We start from the raw sequence: 15073 nt of genomic DNA on the forward strand, positions 1-15073 counted from the left end.
CAACATATTCATACATAAATTTCATTGAAAGTGTTTATCTTTTGATTTTTGCCATTGATCAAAACTTCATGCATACATGTTTATTTTCTGTCTTGCATATTAAACTCCAAATATTTCGTCTTTTAAGTCTTAACTAATCAGTAACCAACACAACTAAACTAGGCCGTGAGTCCTTTGGGAAGAACGATACTTGGTCTTACCAAGTTTATTACTTGAACGATTCGGTCATACTTGCCGATTGAAAACAAGTTTGTGACATCATAATTTGGTGTTCATAAATTTGTCCATCAGTAAGCTGAGGGAGTGGGGAATGAGTTTGAACCTCCTGAACCCCTAGGAAATTCTAGGTTCGAAAGCATTCGACTGGACCAAGCCTAGAATTAAACGCACGTCCGGGAGCCTTGGGCCTTTTTTGAACGCTCGTTATTTAGCATCTTATCAAAACGTCTGTTCGGCCATTTCTTGGACGGACCGTTTGATAGCCATCTACCCAACGAACGTCTGTTCGTCAACGAGCGTTCGTCCTTAAGCTTCCATATATGAACGTCCGATTCGACATTTCAATAACGAGCGTTCGTCATTAAGCTTCCTTATGAATGTCCGTTCGTCATTTCAATAACGAGCATTCGTCATTAAGCTTCCATTTATGAACGTCCGTTCGTCATTTCAATAACGAGTGTTCGTCATTAAGCTTCCCTGTCTAAACGTCCGTTCGTCATTTCAATAACGAGCGTTCGTCATTAAGCTTCCTGACTAAACGTCCGTTCGTCATCTCCCCAACGAACGCTCGTCACTCAGCCTCAATTTCTCAACGTCCGTTCGTCATCTCTTCAACGAGCGTTCGTCATTCAGCCTTCGTTCCCAACGTCCGTTCGTTATCTCTCTCGACGAACGCTCGTCATTCAGCTCACATTTCTAAACGTCCGTCCGTTATATCCCCTAACGAATGCTCGTTATTCTGAATACTGTCCCCAACGTCCGTTCAGCCATTTCCATTTCTTTTGTTTATTTATTTTATTTTTATTTTTTTTTATTTTTTTTTTCTCTTATCTTATTTTGTTCTATCTATTTATTTTAGACATCTACTTATCCTAAAATATATATTTAATAATACAATATTCATAGTTTAAATAAAAGAATTTACAAGATTATTTTTAAAGGTTTAAGCACACGTGTGACCGCTCGCGTCGTCCTTGTGCTAAAAACCTCTTCTTCTTGCTTATAAAAATTATTACAAAAATATTTAAAGGTTTAAGCGCACGTGTGACCGCTCGCGTCGTCCTTGTGTTAAAAACCTCTTCTTCTTTCTTATAAAAATTATTACAAAAATATTTAAAGGTTTAAGCGCACGTGTGACCGCTCGCGTCGTCCTTGTGCTAAAAACCTTTTTCTTCTTTTCTTAAATAAAATTTCAAAAATACGTTTAAAGGTTGAACACTCGTGTGATCGCCCGCATCGTCCTAGTGTTCAATACTTTTCTCTCTTATTTACGTAATATTAAACGAGGGTATGAGTGCTCGTGCGATCGTCCGCATCAGCATAGCACTCAATACTCTCAAGTCTTCCTAAATAAGTAGATAACGGTATGAGTACTCGTGTGATCGTTCGCATCGTCCTAGTGCTTAATATCGTTATTTCTCTTTTAAAAAATAATTAAAAATATTTAAATATCATTTTAAAGGTATGAGTACTCGTGCAACCGTCCGCGTCGGCCTAGTACTCATTACCTTCTTTTTCTCGAAAATATAAAAAAAAACATAAAATCTTCAAAAATTAAAAACATCTGGTTTTTTTTCAAACAACAAACAGTCTTTCAAGCTAGAACTACGTAATCCTTGATTCTCCATCAAAAGTGGAGATACGTAGGAGCAAGGCTAGTACTTGTCAGGTTCGCTTCCCAAAAAATCCAAAATCATTTCAAAACAAATTTTCCAACAATTTCCAAACAAACTTCTCAAACAATTTCAAAAGAACTACGTAACCCTGATTTCTCATTTTGAATGAGAATACGTAGGAGCAAGGTCAATCCTTGTCGGACCCAAAAAACTAAAAAAATATATTTTGTTTATTTAGAATTTTATTTTAGGGGATAGTTAAACATTTTGAAAACCACATCATATTCGTGTATTTAGTTAAAGGTACTGCCTTAGGGCAGGCGCTGTAGGGTGCTAACACCTTCCCTACGCGTAACCGACTCCCGAACCCAGAATCTGGTTTCGTGGACCGTGTCTTATTATTTTATGGTTTTTCCGTAGTTTTCCATAATAAACTATGGTGGCGACTCCAAATCTCTTTTTCTAAAACCCGTTCCTTTTTTTCGATCGTCGTCCTGTCGCGATTCCGGTTGCGACAATGACCTACACAGTGAGAGAGGAGCTCCTATGCAAAAAGGAGTCCTCCAATTACAGACACATGATGCCCTGCTAGCTCAAAACAAAATTCTAACTCAACAGCTGGAGACTCTGACTAAAACTCTTGCACAATTACCCAAAGAGTTGAAAACTGCTGCACAGGTACAAACCCAGTTGTGCGAATTGTGTGGAGGCGACCATATAAATGGTCAATGTGCCTTTCCAGTTGAAGCCGTAGAGGATGTAAACTACATGACCAATCAGTATCGTCAAGGGAGCTACAATCAGGGGTGGAAACCACACCCAAGTATTGGTCAAGGGAAAACTGGGCAAGCTGGTCAATATAATAAGCAGCCGCAGCAACCCACCTTATGGCAACAGTTATCTATGCTTAATGAAAGGTCCATGAGGATGGAGGAAACTCTCAACAATTTCATACAGAAAATTGAGTCTACCCAAAAGAGCACTGAAGCTGCTATCAAAAATTTGGAGATTCAGATGGGGCAGATCACCAAACAGGTGGAAGAAAGGCCAAATAGAAATTTTGGGGCTAATACTGAGGTTAACCCCAGAGAAGAGTGCAAGGTGGTAGAGAGTGTTGATGATGAGAAAGTTGAGTTAGATACAGAAGAGAGAAGAGAAATAGAGAGCAAAAGCACTTTTCCTTTTCCAATCCATCAAGGGAAACAACTGGACTTCACAGAATTATTCAGAATGGTGGATAATGATGCACCTTGGGAGCAGATTCTACAGCAAATCACAGTTTACACAAAATCTGATGAAAACATCTCTACAAAGAAAAGACGTAGAGATGATGAAGCAAAGGAGTGTATAACTGTTAAAAAAGAGTCATTCCCTCCTAAAGCAACAAACCTAGGCAGTTTTTCTATCCCTTGTACCATAGGGAAGAAAAGGGTGAAGAAAGCTCTTCTTGATTTAGGTTCAAGTGTTAACTTGATACCTTACTCTTTACTGGAGCAAATCGGCAAGGTTAATGTGAAACCTGTAAAGGTTAATCTAGTAATGGCCGATGGATCTTCAAAGGAGCCATGTGGGATTGCAGAGGACATTATAGTTTGTGTTGGCAAACTTCAGTTCTTGGCAGACTTTGTGGTGATGAAGATGGAGACAGAGAAGATACCTATCATACTTGGAAGACCGTTTATGAAAACGGCCAGAGCTATCATTGATGTAAATGAAGGTATAGTAGTGCTCTAGGACAGGGAGGAGAGAGTGGTTATAGACGTCTTTAAAGATGAGACGCAAACACAGGAGGAAGAAGCTAGTTATAAAGCTGCATTTCAAGATGCACCCATGACTAGTCGTAAAGATGAAAATCTCAAGGTTGCAGGTAACCATTGTTTGTTGTTTCAGGTACACAAGGAAGAAAAGATTGGAAGAGGAGGAGACATTCCTGGTGACTGGGAGAAAAGAAGACTCCAACTTGGCACACCTGTAAGAATCAAGAACAAGTTGTGGGTTGTGAAGGGCTTTAAAGAGAAGGAGATGATAGAGATAGAGTCTCCACATTCTAGAAGGACCAAAACAGTTCACAAGAAACAGCTGAGGAGTTGGTGGAATGACAACATCAACTATAAAGAAGGAACTTGAGCTTTACTGGGTCAAGCTAATGACGTTAAAAGAGCGCTTGCTGGGAGGCAACCCAGTGATTTTAGAACTTTTAAATTTTACTTTGGTTTGTAATTTTTTAATCTGTTGAACATGATTTTGTGAATATTTTGCTGAACATAGCATCTACTGATGGATGCTAGGTGGTTAAGTACCTACTGAAGGATACTAAGTGTGTAACACCTACTGATGGGTGTTGATGAGAAAATTTTGCACCTACTGATGGGTGTTGGTAAGTTTTAAACACCTACTGATGGGTGTTGGTGGACTTTGGGTCAGGCTCGTGACGTTAAACAAGCGCTACCTGGGAGGCAACCCAGTTGATTGATTGTTTTTGTTTGTTTTATTTTAGTTAGGGTTTGCATAAGTATTTTAAGCATTGAATTGCAGGGAACCAGTGAGGGGCATGTCTAGGAGGCACGTAGGATAAGAAAAGAAGGAGAAGAACACATCACGAAAGTGCCGCTGAGCGGCAACTTACCGCTGAGCGGTACTCTCGCAGATGGGCTTTGGTTACCCTTTAGCGGAACCCGAGCCCATTAGGGTATTTTTATACCCTAACCTGCGCAAATGCTTTTATTTTCAGGCTCTTCTCTGCACACACACTCCTACATACCTTTTCAAAGGGATGGCCTCCTCATCGGGCAAAAAGAATCAAGACTATAAGATCCAAGAAGAGGAAGATACAGAGGACAGCTCAGATTGATGAGGAGCTGAGATAGCATTTACGGATGAATGCTATCATATGCTTATGCTTTTGTTGGTTTAAGTTTTCTAAACTTATTTATTTTTTTGTTTTAGATTAGGGTTTGGTGTACTCTATTGGAAACATGGTTTGTTATGATGGTTTGCTATTAACTGTGATTGTGTGATAAGTAATGCTTGATGATGATTAGTGATTGATTGATGTTCAGATAGATGTGCACATTAAAATGCTTATACAGGTGATTCACAAGCTTTGTGAACAAATGCAGGATATTATGATTGTGATTGTGAAATTAAGCAGGATGTGTATGTCAAATGTGAATGAGCTTATATCTGAGGTTTTGAGCTCCAGAGTTGTTATGTTAGAATGTTATTACTTTGAAAGCATGAATGATTTTGCCCAGGTTTTCTATGATTGAATCAATTGCTTGTTTTGCATCATATGATCAAGGCCGTTTGTTGGAACCCTTTTTATTGGCCAAATTCATAAAGTTAGCCCACTAAAAGAGAACACTTTGTGTTCTATCCTTTGAACCCTTAGCCTTGAACATACACTGAAACCCTTGATTGAAAATCTTTACCTTGAGTTAAGTAGAAGATCTTGTGTGGTATTGTTAAATGTTCAAGTTTGGGGTTGTTGGGAAAACATGAAAAAGGAAAAGCATTGAGCTAAGAGCTAAAAAGTAAGAATATGCAAAGAAGAAGAAAAAAAAAAGAAAAGAAAAGAAAAAGAAGCAAAGCTCAATGCAAATGCAAAAGAAAGTTGGGAATGAATAAGAATAATTGTGTTGTTATGATTCTCTTAACTCAAGGATTTTGTGATCCAGAAAAACCAATTTTCTTGTTAGCCCAGCCACATTATAAGCCATTGAAAAGTCCTTGTGATGATGCATGCTTGTGAATGTTTTTGATTATGGTAAAATGAAAGACAAAGTTGATTCATGTGACATTGTGATAGTAGAGTGAATGAGTGATTACCTCTTATACACTTGTGTGTTGAGTGAAACACTTTACCTAGTGAGGAAATATTCCATGAACACATGAACATCCGTGCTTAATTGATTGATCATTCATTAAAAATAGCATTTGTTGGAATTTAAATGACTTTGTGAACACTAAAGCATGTGCACATCTTGATTGAACTCTTGGTCATAAGTTTCATTGAAGTCTTTACTTATCTTGAAAAGAAGATTTTTGAATGAGTGAACCATCATATGAATTGGTTGAAGATTGAGTTACATCTTGTTTGCTTGAGGACAAGCAAAGTTCTAAGTTTGGGGTTGTGATAACAGTTGAAAAACTGTTATTTTCATGCTTAAAATTGACACAAAAAGCAACCTTTACACTTAGAAACTAGCTTGAAATCATGCTTTTATCCATATTTTCATAAATAAGAGAGCTGGACATGTTTATGCTTGATTTCAGTGTTTTTGTGCAGGTTTTAAGGTGAATTTAGTGAAAGAAGTGAAGAAGGAGAGAGATGGAATCAAAAAACTCAACCAGAAACCAGAAAAGTCAACCAGTCAACCAGAAAGGTCAACCAGTCAACCAAAAAGTCAACCAGTCAACCAGAATACGAAAAAAGTCAACCAGACGAGTTTTGGGCCAGTTTTATGCGATTTTATGATCTGTTTGGGCCTGGACCCGTTTTCTATTATTTTTATGTCCTATTTAAAGACCTAGATGTCTTAGGGTTGGTATCTTTGGCAGAAACGAAGCAAACACTCTCTCTTCCACCCCTTTGAAGGAGGATCTTGGATGCTCAGGCTACCTCTTCACCTTTCTAGGGTTTTATCTTTCATTCTTTCATTATTGTTCATCTAGGTTCACCATGAATATGGTGAACTAAACCTTGTATGTTTGTTGGGGAATCAATGTAATCTTTTGAAGCTCTCATATATGGAATTTGTGCTTGCATCTTAATCTAAGACTTATGCTTTCTTTCATCATTAGTTAGGGTTTTTCCTCTTTGCTCAATGTTTGCTTTGTTTAACTCATTCAATGCATGATTATTGGTTTTGTCGATACGGGAACGTACGGGGAAGTCTAGATCCGGGGAATTTCTCCCAATAGTATATTGGTTGCCTTAAGCTCCTGTGCTAAAAAAACTAATTATTAGGAATGCTAGGAATCGTATGAACTCGTAATTAGGGAGAAGCCTTCTTGAAAGGTAATTTAGAGAGTGGCATTAACAATGATGACTTGAATGTTGAATTCCTAAAATATATGAGAGTGGATAAGATGAAATTGACCCCCAACAACATATTCATCAATATATTTCATTGAAAGTGCTTGTCTTTTGTTTTAGCCATTGATCAAGCTCATGCATACATGTTTATTTTCGTCTTTTGCATAGTAAAATCCAATTATTTTGTTCTTAAGTCTTAGCTAATCAACAAATCACATAACTAAACTAGGCCGTGAGTCCTTTGGGAGAACAATACTTGGTCTTACCGAGTTTATTACTTGAAACGATTCGGTCATACTTGCCGATTGTTAAACAAGTTTGTGACATCATATTTTGGTGATCATAAATTTGTCCATCATATAGCTCCATCTGTTGTCTATATCCTTCAACAGACATAGACTTTTGTTGCAACCTTTGGAGCTTATCCTTAAGTTCCCTTTTATAGTAAGAGGGAATGTGCCTTTTCTTGAGAGCAGTTGTGAGTTCATTCCAATATTTAATGGGAGGAAGTTGTTGTCTCAGTCTCTCTTTGACTAGAGCAGTCCACCAATACATTGCATACCCTTGAAAACTAAGGGTAGCTAGAGAGACTTTCCTTTCCTCCGACACTTGTTGACAGGGAAATATTTGCTCTACTTTCATTTCCTAGTCAAGGTAAGCCTCAATGTTATCTTTCCCATGAAAATGAGGCAATACCACATTGACTTCCTTAGGAGGAGGAGGAGAATTTTCATAGTCACGCCTATGCCTTCTTGATGAAGAAGGATAGTAATCTCCTACTCTTAAGGTTTCTTGCTCACTTTGGGATTCTCCACTCATGCTTCTCTCCCTATATTGAACTTGTTCATCTCTTAGCATTTTCAACTCATTGGTGACCATGGCATTGTGCAGTTCTCTTTGAATCTTTTCTTGCCCTATTTTCCTTTCAATTTCTTTGAGTTGATTGACAAGAGTTTGAAAACAAAATTGATCTTTAGGTTCCTCATTAATTCTAGGGGAATGTCTTCCAGACATTTTATGAACTTAAAAATTTTCTTGAAGTAAAGACTAAGAGAATTCACTTGAGGACAATATTCCAGGTAAGAGAGGTGGACCTTGTAGGTCACTTAAGTACCAAGTCTTGCCTTGCCAAATATATCCTTAGTTACTTATTAAGAGTTTTTAAATCAAAATCACCTCTAAATTCACTAAATATATGGAGACACAAACAAACACAAAGAAAGAAAACCTTAGACTCTAAGGCCGGACTCTAAGACTTCCTATGCGAAACTTTGCAAATTAAAAGAAATTAAAGGTGAGGTCTCCTAGGTGAGGCTTAGAATTTTTGGATCTAAGACACACTCACCGTCTACCAATTTTAAAGTGATGAGACTTTAAGTCAAGTTAGCAAATGAGGGAAGAACACTTATGAGCTCTTCCACTTCACTTGCTTGAAATGGCCAACTTACAAGATTGGAAAAGAAAGTAAACAAAAATACAAGGGAAACAACAAAATATGGGGAAACAAGAATGTAGTTTAACGTGGCAGCTTTGGTTGCTCTCAAACAAGTAATGAATCAGACTTGATTCATGCAATTCTCTCAGCTGCAAAGTGACTCTCTCCTAGGCTATAACCGTGAAGAAAATCTGTTGTCAGCTGCAATTTTTTTCTTTTTGAATTTGCTACAGCAACACCACTCTACCACTCCATCAGCTTTACCATGTTGGTTTGTATAATCATTCTCCTTACTTCCTTTGATGCTTCCTTGTATGTATGGAGTCTGAGTCGTAACACACCTACACAGCAGTCCAGTTCAGAACTTACAGTATCTCCTCATACTGCCAGTAATTACCAAAAGATTGACACCAACACATAACCTTTTATCAAACAGGTTATGTGCAAGAATTCCAAAAATTTTAAAATCAATGAATTAAGCAGGTGGTGATCACGGTGGCACTTCAAATGGATCCTAAGAATAGTTCTAGAATAGATTGGACACACAACAATGACAATCAGCTAACAATTGGATAAAAAAAAATAGTATTCGGCATATGTCACAAACTGTTTGTGAATTTGCCTCAAAGAGTAGTCAACAATTATGCAGAAATGAAAAAATGTTGTTTCGACAGTTCACACTATTGGATGCATTGGTCCTTTTCAGCTTTTTACTTTGTTTTTTTGATATTTTGGATTTTGTTTATCAACGGTATGTTATGGAACCAAGCTTCTACTACATCCAAATGTATTAACTAATCAAACACATTTTCTATGATAATTCCACCAAGTTATTGCACTGCTACTGTTTTTAAACAGACTTTTGACCCAACAAATGAACTAGTCACATATACTTTTTGCACATAACAACAACTGACAAACTTTAATTCATTCAATCATGTTTAAATGATTAAAAAAAACTTGTTGAACCACAATTTGATCCAAAATTCTTTCTATATCCAAAATTGAATACAGCAGTTCTGATGCAAGCAATTTGAAGCAACTGTGCTAGTTAAATTTTGCAGATAGCAATGATTCAGCTCAAACAGCACAAAAATACACTTAAGACAGTCAAAGAAATTTGCTCAGGATGGCAGGATATGATTTAGATGGCTGGACATGATCTAAAACATTCAGCCACTGGACACGCAGAAAGAAATGACTAAGCCAATTGCAGCTCGGTTAACTGCCAGTATTAACACAACATGACTTTGCACAAACATTCCATGTTTAAAACCAGATGTCTATGGCTAGTTTCCATGTAAACAAAACAATACTTATGCAGAAATTAGTCTCATAGTAGTTGCAGCCAATGAAACAGTAATTTCAGATTTTTCAAAATAGATGCAGAGTTTTCTGTATTGATATACTGGACTCTCCAAACTTTGTTACCAATTCATGCACATGAGCTCATCATCTCAATTTTCATTGCTCATATATTATGCAGAAGAATCATGAATCTTACAAAGTTTCCAGTACAGATGCAGATTACATGGTTATTTAACCAGAATTTTGACAAAATTGGGATTGCACATACCATATGACATAACATAATGGATGTTCAAATTAAAATGACTCAAACAAAAAAATTCAACCGATTAAAATGAAAAGACTGAAGCAATAAAGCAATAGCACGGTTCCAAGACTCAACAATCCTAAAGATATGAAAAAATTTCCAATGAAACAGTAACAGGACAATAGAGACAGTGAAGGAATGATGATGACAGAATCTAAATTGTAGAATGAAGACTTATCTCACGGATCCAGTAACCTTGCTCTGAATACCACTTGATGGCTGATGCATGGTGGTTGATCTACTGATCCGAGAGATCTAGTCCAAGAAACTGTACTGGACTTCGAGAAATGCACTTCAAGATTCAACGCAGAGTGATTCTCGGTAACTCCAGAAGAGACATGGAAGATGTGGTAATGGCAGCAGAAGAAGTGTACTGTGAGATTAATGGAGATGGATGCTATGCTCAGTGAGTGACTACAACTCAGGCAGTCGTCCATACAAGGAATGAAGTTGCAGGGAAGATTTAAGCAGGTAAGGACTTTCGGAGGGAGAGTTGGCAAAAGCAAATCTCAGCAGAATTTCATTCATCCAAAAGTGTCTTTACAAGGGTAGCTACCATGAATTTATATGTGATCCATGGAGCTTGCAGCGAGGCAATGACCCATGTGTAAAATGTGAAAGACTTATGAAAAATGTGCTAAAAACTAAAGCAGCACGTGAGCTGGTGGTGTTGAGGGACGGAGGTGCTGCCGTGGTGTGCTTAGCAAAGAGTGGTGGTGCAGCTAGCAACTTTGACCATCAACTGGACAGTTTTACCCCTTCTCTTGTTGTCTTCAAATTCCACTTAAATTGAAGGAAAAGAACGTGTCCTGTTGTGTCCATATCTTCAAGCTCTTCTTCAATTCTTCTAGCCATACTTCTAGTAATGGGTCCATGCCCTAAGTCATCAATTTAACTCTTCTTATGGTTTGTCATGTTGTTCATGAAATTCAATATCATCCAAAGATGTATTTATATGCTCCATGTCCCTTCTTTTCCTACATTAATTCAATAGAAGAATAATTACTACTTACTGGACCAATTAATATCATACTTGATAATCAACTTAATCAATTTTGTAGATGTACATAACTAGGTTAAGAAATAACCACATATGAATGAGCAAATAACCACTTACTGCACCATTAAATGTTGTTCATGAAATTCAATATCATCCAAAGATGTATTTATATGCTCCATGTCCCTGCTTCTCCTAAATTAATTCAATAGAAGAATAATTAGTACTTATTGGACTAATTATATCATCCTTGATAATCAACATAATCAATTTTGTAGATGTACATAACCAGCTTAAGAAATAACTACTTCTGCGCCATTAAATGTTGTTCATGAAATTCAATATCATCCAAAGATGTATTTATATGCTCCATGTCCCTGCTTCTCCTAAATTAAGTCAATAGAAGAATACTTAGTACTTATTGGACTAATTAATATCATCCTTGATAATAAACTTAATCAATATTGTAGATGTACATAACTAGAGTAAGAAATAACCACATACGAATTAGCAAATAATCACTTACTGCATCATTAAATGTTGTTCATGAAATTCAATATCATCAAAAGATGTATTAATATGCTCCATGTCCCTACTTCTCCTAAATTAATTCAATAGAATAATAATTAGTACTTACTAGACTAATTAATATCATCCTTGATAATCAACTTAATCAATTTTAGGTTAACAAATAACCACATACGAATGAGCAAAAAACTACTTACTACACAATTAAATGTTCATGAAATTCAATATCATCCAAAGATGTATTCATATGCTCCATGTCCCTGCTTTTCCTACATTAATTCAACACAAGACTAATTACTACTGATTGGACTAATTAATATCATCCTTGATAATCAACTTAATCAATTATGTACATGTACATAATTAGTTTAGTAAATAGCCACATATGAATAATGAAATAACCATTTAATGCACCATTACATTTGTTGGAACGAACAATATGGAAACAACTCTCTCACACTTAACATTACAAACCTTTATGCCATCTTATTAAATTAAAAGGGGGTATAAATTGAAATAATACATTGAGAAGAAGATGACAGATACAAGGTAGATGACAAATATAAATCCCAACAATAAATAACTTCAACAACCTTCTGGGCAACACAAGAATTTATTTCTTGCAAAAAAAAGTTGTAATCACTCACCTATTTAATAGAACTTCAGTGGCTATTGACAGAGATGCACCTCAATAAATGACTTTGACCACTCCATTCACTTATTTCATCTTCTACCAATTTTAGGGTTTACAGTTTTCTAATAACTTCATTGTGTTCGAAAAAACATTGTCATTACTTTTCATTCCAGTCCAAACATGAAAAAGTGTGTGGGTCATTAAAATTTGGTAGAGGCATTAAATGAAGTTGTCATTCTGATAGGCTGTCGTTGAAGCTATCAAATTAATACTACTTTTCAAGGCAACTTCAGTATTCCCAAGTAGTATTTAAGAAAGTAGATAGGGTTAACGTAACCCTGAGTCGTCTCCCAACGAACACGGAATTGCTTTCGATTATCTGACTCTTATGAATGTTATGCAATGCTTATGAATAAAAGTAATGGTTTGAGAATGTTTAAAGAATGAATAAGAAACTTAAAAACAGTTATGATGAAATAGGCTAATTCTACTGCTTTTTCAAGATAGATTCATCATCGGTTATTCACAGATAATTGTTCAATTGATTATTATTCAAGTTTCAAATTAATTAAAGTACATTCTTAATTAATTTGAGGGCGATCATGCATTTAACCAAAGTAAATTCTCAATCAAATGTAAAACCTTTCTAGATTATTCACAATAAATTCAACCAAAGTACATTCTCAATCAAATTTTATTGTGTTTAATCATGTCTATTCTTAAATCTCCTAACCAAATTAAAAGCTAATCAATCAAAGTAAATTCTCAATTGATTATAGTTAAAATTATTACTAATCAACCAAAGTACATTCTCAATTGATAGTAAAAACCATTTAATCATATGAAAGTTCCTAAATTAAATCAAAGTAAATTCTCAATTAAACCTAGAAACCCTAGAACTCATATAATTAATATGCATGTAGATTCAAACATTATGATGCAAAAATCTTTACTTTTAACAAGATAGAGAGATGAAAGACATAGAGAAAGAACAACTTAAATCAATAATCAAAATAAACAATCGTATTACATCAATCTAACCTTAGAATCCATAATGGAATTACAGCAGAATAGCCCTAGATGCTTAGCTCTCCATGAATGGAGTTGAATACAAGATGAAAGAAAAGTGAGAGGAGTATGAGAGAATGAAAATATGAAGTGAAGTCCCTTTTTCTGCCTCCCTTGGGTCTCTTTATATAGGCTTGATTGGGCTTGGACTCTGAATAGTTTGTTGATAAGATATTTTCTGTTGATATATTATATCTTTCAAATATTCATTAGATTAAATCAGTTTTAAAGAATATTTGATAGATATTAACTCAATTATCTTATATCCTATATCTTCCAAATAACTAAAAGATTTAGATAATGATAAATTTATTTGGAAGATATTTTCTGTTGATATTCCTAAATTAAATTCAACAACTGAATTTTATCTTTTAAATTTTCTGACTTTCCAAAATGGCACAAATACCCTGAAATTTCCTCTGCACTTTAGCCCCTTCTGAATTTTCCAAATAAAATCTGATTTTGGGCCTTGAATTGCCATTTGGACTAATAAAACTTATATTCTCAGCTGCACAAATAAACATTAGAACATCCAAAAATAATTTCTGCACTAAAACTCACTTTTTACGTCTCTTTATTTCCCAAACCCAACAATTCCAATCATCACAAATTCACTTAAAATCAACCATTTAAGCACAATTATCCCATCAAAAATTTGAATTTTAAAGCATAAATGCGGGCATAAATATGCACTCATCACATTCAATGACTTTTATCACAAGCAATCACAATTAATGCTTAATAGGGGCATTTTCGTAATTGGATATCAATCTTATTAAAAGTTTTGATGTTGTGTGCAGACCAAACATTTCTCTGGAAGGTAGGCACGAGTATCCGCGTTTTGGAGGTATGCCCACTGTTACGGTTACATTTCCTTCACCCACAACCTTCTCTTTGCTTAACTAAAACATGGATTTAGTTTGTTTATGTTCACTTACTCTTCATTTTTTCTTTTTTTCAAGAACAACCCATAGCTTGGCATTTATATCCGCTCTTTTCAGGTATGCCCAATGTTTAGGTTACATTTGTTGCACACAACCAATTCTTTGCTTAGCTAAGACATCGATTTAGTTTGTTTATGTTCACTTCCTCTTCATATTTTCTTTTTGTCAAGAACAACACAGAGATTGACACTTATATCCGCAGTTTGAAGGTATGCACAAGGTTTAGGTTACATTTCCTTCGCAGTCAACCAATATTTTTCTTAGCCAAGACATCTTTTTAGTTTGTTTAAGTTCACTTTCTCTTCATTTATTGTTTTTGTCAACAATAGAGAGCAATAGAAGCTTGGGAAGAACTTGATATTGATGAAAGTGATCTTGATAGTTTTATTCGTCGTTGCAATTCGAATAACAGTGTGATTTCGGGCCCTGCTGGTGTCACTGAGGCAACTATGGTCAACCGGCAGCTAAATGAAAACATTCCCACACAAGAATTTTTTAGTGACATAGCAAAAGTCAGTTTTGATTGTGACTTCACATCCAATGTTTGGGTATAGGTGTTGATGGATTGGCAAGTGTACCAAATCGTACAAGTAATATAAAATGGTAAGACCAAGTATCGTGTCCCAGAAGACTCGCGACACTAAGCAATTGTGTCATGACCATGAGACCATGCACACACAATAAGCACTAGACCAAGCGTCATCCATTGATATATAACACAAACAATTATATTTAAGTACTCTTTCAAGATTTTTTTTGTAAATTATCATAAAACAATTATTAATTTAATTTTACTCACCTTATTAAATAGTTCACAACACTATTTCACAACACTGTTTCACAACACTTTGAAATAATGGTTTCTCACTTGCTACTTGCGGCTTCACCTTCTAATCTATGTATTAATATGATTCCATATTGGCTTCACCCGATTGATATTTAGCAAACCTTTAGTAGAACTGTGCCTAAATTGCTTTGT

General features: G+C 35.6%; 1 pseudogene; it reads right to left on the reverse strand.

The window, feature by feature from the left end:
- LOC148196622 (uncharacterized) overlaps window positions 1-7515 on the reverse strand; it is a 29706-nt pseudogene extending 22191 nt beyond the window's left edge.
- Window positions 7516-15073: the final 7558 nt, after the last annotated feature.

This window comes from Vigna umbellata, chromosome 6 (assembly GCF_029865625.1).
Source record: "Vigna umbellata cultivar VRB3 chromosome 6, Vumbellata_1.0, whole genome shotgun sequence".
Lineage (NCBI taxonomy): Eukaryota > Viridiplantae > Streptophyta > Magnoliopsida > Fabales > Fabaceae > Vigna > Vigna umbellata.